Source organism: Abrus precatorius, unplaced genomic scaffold, assembly GCF_003935025.1.
Source record: "Abrus precatorius isolate BTA unplaced genomic scaffold, Abrus_2018 Scaffold9, whole genome shotgun sequence".
Lineage (NCBI taxonomy): Eukaryota > Viridiplantae > Streptophyta > Magnoliopsida > Fabales > Fabaceae > Abrus > Abrus precatorius.
In genome coordinates this window covers 13,657,228-13,664,956 of record NW_020874439.1, presented here as the reverse complement: position 1 = coordinate 13,664,956, position 7,729 = coordinate 13,657,228, and the positions used below count along the sequence as shown (strand labels likewise).

The 7,729-nt window shown below is 36.6% G+C and overlaps 1 non-coding gene across 1 annotated transcript; it reads left to right on the top strand.

Annotated features, from left to right (window-relative positions):
- The first annotated feature begins 4,622 nt into the window (after positions 1–4,622).
- Positions 4,623–4,729, top strand: LOC113851765. The gene has a single exon (XR_003502330.1). It is a non-coding gene; the product is annotated as a small nucleolar RNA R71 (small nucleolar RNA).
- Positions 4,730–7,729: the final 3,000 nt, after the last annotated feature.

The following is a 7,729-nucleotide window of genomic DNA, read 5'->3' as shown; positions in this document are numbered from 1 at the left end:
ACAGACTGCCCAGGTTTTATATCTCTTTTTAGAATAAACTTGTCATGCAGCTTTTTGGTCCTTTCCTTATACATTTTGGCATTTTCATATGCATTGAGTCTAAACTCGTCTAATTCATGCAGCTGTAACAATCTTTTATTTCCTGCACTCACTTGATCAAAATTCAACCATTTCACAGCCCAAAAAGCTTTATGTTCTAGTTCCACTGGTAAATGGCAGGCTTTTCCATATACTAATTGATAAGGAGACATGCCAATTGGTGTCTTGAAAGCTGTCCTGTATGCCCACAAAGCATCATCCACTTTCTTAGACCAGTCCTTCCTTGAACTACTAACTATTTTCTCCAAAATCTGTTTTATTTCTCTGTTGGAAACCTCCACTTGACCACTTGTTTGAGGGTGGTAGGGTGTAGCTATTCTATGCTTTACTCCATACTTCTCTAGGACTGATTCTAGATATTTGTTGCAGAAATGGCTTCCTCCATCACTTATCAGAATTCTGGGCACTCCAAATCTTGAAAAAATGTTCTTTTTCATAAATGCAATAACAGTCTTAGCATCATTGGTTCTGGTAGGAATTGCTTCCACCCATTTGGACACATAGTCCACTGCTACAAGCATGTACTCATTCGAGAATGAGGTAGGGAAAGGACCCATGAAGTCTATTCCCCACATGTCAAACAATTCTACTTCAAGTATATTTTGTAATGGCATCTCATGTTTTCTAGATATATTCCCCATTCTTTGGCATCTATCACACCTTTCCACATAGTTCTTAGCATCTTTGAACAAAGTTGGCCAGAAAAGACCAGATTGCAAAACTTTTGCTGCTGTTCTTGAACTTCCATGATGTCCTCCATATTCTGAACTGTGGCAATGCCACAAAACATCTTGCTGCTCTTCCTCTGGTATACACCTTCTCAGCAATCCATCTATTCCAATTTTAAACAGTAGTGGATCTTCCCAAACATAATATTTGCTATCATGGAAGAATTTTTTTCTCTGCTGCCAATTCATCCAATTTGGAACATGGTGTGTAGCTTTAAAGTTGGCTATATCAGCAAACCAGGGCTGTGATTCAATCTTGAATAGGCTTTCATCTGGAAATTCTTCTTTAATTTGTTCCACTCCAAATGGTATGACTTCAAGTGGTAATCTTGACAAGTGGTCAGCAACACTGTTTTCTTACCTTTTTTTGTCTTTGATCTCTAGCTCAAATCCTTGGAGGAGTAGAATCCATCTTAATAATCTGGGCTTTGCATCCTGTTTTGTCAAAAGATATTTAAGAGCAGCATGATCAGTGTATACCATCACTTTTGAACCCATTAAATATGATCTGAACTTATCAAAAGCATGTACAACAGCTAAAAGTTCTTTTTCTGTTGTTGTGTAATTCACTTGTGCAGGATTTAACACTTTGCTTGAATAATAGATAGCATGTAATTTCCTATCTTTCCTCTGTCCTAAAACAGCACCCACTGCACTATCACTTGCATCACACATGAGTTCAAAAGGTAATTTCCAATCTGGTTTTGCAAGAATAGGTGCAGAAATCAGTTTCTCTTTTAAAACAGAAAATGCATGCAAACAATTATCATCAAATATGAAATCTGCATCTTTTACAAGTAAATTACTCAAGGGTTTAGCAATCTTGGAAAAATCTTTTATGAATCTTCTATAAAAACCAGCATGTCCTAAAAAACTTCTAACTCCCTTAACATTGACAGGTAGAGGCAATTTACTAATGACTTCTATTTTAGCTTGGTCCACCTCCATTCCCTTCTCTGAAATTTTGTGACCAAGGACAATGCCTTCTTGTACCATGAAATAGCACTTCTACCAATTTAACACAAGGTTAGTATCTTGACATCTCTGCAAAACAGTGGATAAATTAGCTAAACAATCATCAAAAGAATCACCAAAAACAGAGAAATCGTCCATGAACACTTCTATGATGTTTTCTACCATATCAGAAAAAATAGAAAGCATGCATCTTTGAAAAGTGGCAGGGGCATTACACAAACCAAATGGCATTCTCCTATATGCAAAGACTCCAAATGGACATGTAAATGCAGTTTTCTCTTATCTAAAGGATCTACAGCTATTTGATTATATCCTGAATACCCATCAAGAAAACAATAAAATGAATGTCCAGCAAGTCTTTCTAACATTTGATCTGCAAATGGTAGTGGAAAATGGTCTTTTCTGGTTGCATCATTTAATTTTCTATAGTCTATGCACATTCTCCATCCAGTCACAGTCCTAGTAGGGACAAGTTCATTCTTTTCATTAGGTACAACTGTCATACCACCTTTCTTTGAAACAACTTGGACTGGACTTACCCAATTGCTGTCAGAAATTGGGTATATTATTCCTGCATCTAACAGCTTTATGACCTCTTTTTTAACTACCTCTTTCATGGCTGGGTTTAACCTCCTTTGTGGCTGTACAACAGGTTTAACATTCTCTTCAAATAAAATTCTGTGCTTACAAAATGAGGGATTTATACCTTTCAGATCTGCAATACTCCAGCCAATTGCAGATTTGTGTTCTCTCAAAATTCTAAGCAATTTTTCCTCTTGTTCTTCCTTAAGTTCATTGTTGATGATGACTGGATTTTCATGATTCTCATCCAGAAATGCATACTGCAAGTGTGAAGAGAGTTGTTTCAGTTCTAGCCTTTGCCTTTCCTCTTCTTTATCATCCTTTTTCAGCTCTTCTTTCACTAAATTTTCTGCAGGTTTTTGGATTGGCAGAGCTTCCAATTGCTGCTGCATTTCCATGATATCTTCTTCATTCAGAGTTTCAAATTTGTCATTCCCTGCAGATATTATCTCTTCTAACTCAGCAATTTCATCAAATTCTTTCATATAATGTTGTGTAATGAAAGTATCCTGTATATCTATCTTCATACATGTATTATCTTCAACTGGATATTTTAAAGCTTCAAACACATTAAATATTACCTTCTCATCTTGAACTCGAAGCATAAGTTCACCTTTTTGCACATCTATTAAAGCTCTTCCAGTTGCAAGAAATGGCCTCCCTAGGATCAAAGGAATGTTAGAATCCACTTCCATGTCCAGAATCACAAAATCTGCAGGAAAAATGAACTTGTCAACTTTAACTAATAAATCTTCAACAACTCCATATGGATAAGTGTATGATCTATCAGCTAGCTGCAGTGTAATGTTGGTAGGCTTCACTTCCTCTATGCCAAGTTTCTGTAGAACAGCTAATGGCATCAGATTTATGCTTGCTCCCAAGTCACACAATGCTCTTCCCACAGTGCAGTTTCCTATTTCACAAGGAATGCTAAATGATCCAGGATCTTTCAACTTTTGAGGAAGCTTTCTCTTGAGAATGGCACTGCACTCCTCTGTCAAAGGTACTGTTTTGTCATGCTCTAGCTTCCTTTTTCTGGAAAGTAGTTCTTTCATGAACTTTGCATATGAAGGCATTTGCTCCAAAGCTTCTGCAAAAGGAATGTTAATTTGTAATTTCTTAAAGACATTCATAAACCTTTCAAATTGTTCCTCTTGTTTAGGATTTTGGACTCTTTGAGGATAAGACAGCCTCTTGTATTTTTCTGGGTCTATTGGCTTACAAGCTTCTTCAAAGAGTTGCTTTTTGGTTTTCCTTTCAGAATTCATGGGAACTTTTTCTTTTTCTTCTGAATGGTCTTTCTTCAATAGCTTAAAATTTCCTTGTTGCAGATCTTGTTCAATGTTTCTTTCTGCTGCATCATTCACTTTCTTTTCTGCTGGTTTAGGGCTTGCAACTACAGCTCCACTCCTTGTAGTTATGGCTTCACATTGCTCTTTAGGATTGATTACTGTGTTGCTTGGAAATCTTCCTTCATCCCTGCTTGATATTTGTTCAGCTATTTGTCCGATCTGTGTTTCTAGTTTCTTCATGGAGGCTTCTTGGTTTTTGAAGCTTGTTTGAGTCACCTTCATGAATTGCAGCATAGTCTCTTCCATCTCAGTCAACCTTTCATTCATAGGTCTGGAAAATTTTTAATTTCCTTGAGGTTGAGTGGATGAATTCCTCTGAAAATAAGGCTGTTGTGTTGCTGAACCTGCATTAGAAAAAGGCAAATTTGAATTAGAATTCTTTGCAGCAGAATATTGATTATTCCAATTAGAATACTGCTGAGTTCTATTATTCGAAAATTGAAATCCAGGGGGATATGATGGTTGTTGTCTCTGAAAATTATTCATATAATTCACTTGCTCTTGTGGTTCACTTATGGATGCCTCACATGCACCATTTGCATGGTTTCCTCCACAAAAATCACAACTTAGCTGACTGGTAGGCATACTCCCTGTTTGCAGATTGTTGATTTGTTGTGTTAAGGCAGCTAATTGTTTTGAAAACATTTGATTTTGTAGCTGATTTTGTGCAAGAAAAGTTTCCAGAACTTTAGGTTCATGACCAGAGTTTCTTCCTTGATTCCTTGAGTTTGAATTATGATACATTGAAGATGCCATCATGTCAATAATCCTTTGAGCTTCTTCTAAGGACTTTGTATTTAATGAACCTCCAGCAGCAGCATCAACCATTGTTCTTGTTACTGCATTCATCCCATTATAAAAAGTTTCCAATTGCATCCAATCTGGAATACAATGATGTGGACACCTTCTTAGCAATTCTTTGTATCTTTCCCAAGCTTCATACAATGATTCTCCTTCTTGCTGCACAAAGGATGTAATTTCTCCTCTCAGCTTAGCAGCTTTGGATGGAGGGAAGTACTTGGTTAAAAACTTATTCACAAGTTCTGTCCAGGTTGTGATGCTTCCTTGTGGTTGAGCTTGTAACCAGCATTTTGCTCTATCTCTCAAGGAAAAAGGAAATAGTCTCAGTCTGATGGCTTCTTCACTAACCCCATTTATTCTTATGGTGTCACATAGCTGTAAAATATTTGAAATATGTAAGTTAGGATCATCAGAATTTCCACCAGAAAACTGATCTTGTTGGACTAAGTGTAATAAAGCAGGTTTAATCTCAAAATGGTTGGCTTGAATAGTTGGCCTGATTATAGAAGAGTTAAAACCTTGCATGTTAGGAATTGCATAGTCCCCTAATGTTCTAATTCTATTTTGTTCTGCCATCTCTATTTCTGAATTTAGTTGTCTCAAAGATGTAGGTGTTCTTTTCACTCTAGGATTACTCTGAGATTCTGGAGAATGGACAGCTTCTAACTCACTATCACTCCCTATGGCTTTTTCTGCTCTAGACTCTTTTCTCAATCTTCTTAAGGTTATGTCTATGTCAGGATCAAAGACTAGAGTTGATTTGTTTTTGTTTTTGCCACGCATATACAATTCAAAATGAAGCAAAAGTAAACTACACGTTAGTATTCAGAACTGCACCACGAAAATTATGCAGCAAATATCAGTAAAAATAATTGAAACACAAGTTTAAAAGTTGCAGAATTATGCAGAACGGACAAAATGTCTAACTACAGACTACTACTACAGAAATTCAGAGAACAAAATACTCAATCTAGCTATTCTTATGTTACTAATGATATTGAAACTCTAATTTCCCCGGCAACGGCGCCAAAAACTTGTTGTTTGCAATCTAACACTAGCAAGTGCACTAGGATTGCAGCAAGTGATGAGTAATTTAAGATCAGAATATCGTCTCCACATTGAATTTAGGTTTCAAGTACCACTTCACAGAATTATAACCATTTGAGCCATACGAATTTTTGAAGGAGATTTGTAACATATAACAGCAATAAACCAAAGCAATTAAAGCAAAGAACTTGCAGAGAAACAGAGTATAAGATTTGTGATGAAATGAAATAGCAATGAAGGATAGTTAGGAATTTACTTCACAAGAATATCAATATCAATCCAATTAAATCCTCTGAACATTCAAGCAATTGAATAATTGACAATCAGTTTCACATATATCTAGCCAAAGGTTAATTCCTTAACTCATTGACCCTAACAATCCACTAAACCTCCCTAATCCCTTAGGTGAGATTCAATTTCAGGTTGCATTAAGAATTAGAACTATAAGATTGCAGAATTAGGTCTCCTTATCCCTAAGAAATCTCTAAACTCTGGTTGCCAATTCAGATCAGAGCAAACAATCGAATTCCCATTGGTAAATATTCCTCTTGATTAATCAAATGAATTTCCATTCAGAGATTGCATGAAAAGCAGAATTAACAACTCAATTAATCCAAGAACTTAAAGTTCAGAAGATAAAGTTGAATCAATACATCAATTCGAGTTCCATAAACCCCTAACTATGGGAAATTAAGCACACATTGCAACAAAAACAGAGAAAGAAGAAGAAGAAGAAGAAGAAGAATGCAGAGCAGCCATGGCCACAAGCTCCAATCCGATCCCTCTTCTTGGAGCTTCAAGCTTCGACCCCAGTCTTCTCTCCACTCTCTCTCAACGAGAATCTAACTAACAAAACAGAAAATGAGCAACCGATCCCGGTTTTTGTGCTTCAATCATGTATATATAGAAACCCCAGTTCTGCGTGTTGTCACTTTTCTTCACAAGAGTAACCACGCAGAAGCTTTATGTAGTGCGCGTGTTCACTTTCAAGAGCAAGAGTAACCACGCGCAACTTGCAGAGTTGAAGGCTTCTCTGGAACATTCACTTTTATTCAGAATAGTGGCAACGCAGGAGGTCAAGGGCTGCGCGTGATCACTTTCGTGAATAATAGTAACCACGCGCAAGCTGTCCTGATACAAGTGCCTCTGGAACGCTCACTTTCGCTGGCGAAAGTGACAACGCGCAGCTCCTCAGGAATAGAGTCTTCTCTGGAACGTTCACTTTCGCTGGCGAAAGTGATAACGCACACTGGCAACGCTCACTCTTGTAACTAAAAGTGATTACGCACAGGCTCCTCTTCTCATTTAGGCTCTGGAATGATCACTTTCACTAACAATAGTGATCACGCCCAGCCTACATCCCATAATTCTTGTATTTTGGAGTCCAACATTGCCGTTCTTCCTCTTCCTTTCCATTGATAATCCATTTCCATGACTTTTGCTCAGATTATTCCTTCAAAAACAAGATAAATTCCTTAAGAACTAAGCATAAATTCTACAAATGCGAAAATAACTACAAATTGAATTAAAACTTTCAATCATTCTCTTTTTCTGAGTTTTTCTGCTTTCTTCATATATTTTCCTTATTAAATGAGCTAGAATTATGCTAAAATATTAGTAAAAATATGGATTCATCAATAATCATTAGAGTATTAAAACAAAGTACATTACAACCAAGTTACCAAAATAAAACATAATGTATCTAGTCCTCCACCATACAACAAGTGGAGTGCTCTAGTAGTGGACAACAAAAGAAATAACTAAATAGCGGTCAGGACTCCTTGGAAGGGTCCCCCTTTATCTCTTTGGTATTCGAATGATCCTCCTCAAATTGAGCTCAACGTGGAGAATAAGATAGAGAAAGGTCATCCTCAAGATTAGTGACAACTAAAAGAAAATGTCCAACACCACAACATATTTCAACAAAGAAATAATTATTCAGAAAAGAAGTAAAGCAAAGTGAATACAGCCATATGTCACATTAAAACTATTGTAACTTTCACCATTTAATAAAATGCAAGTCTAATCGCGTGATGCATATGTCACTCTCTTAAAAGAAGTAATTTTGACTAGCAAGTATACTAGTGTTATTGTAGCAAGTAATAAAATGTTAGAACTATGTTTGAGTCCCAAATATCGTCCTCA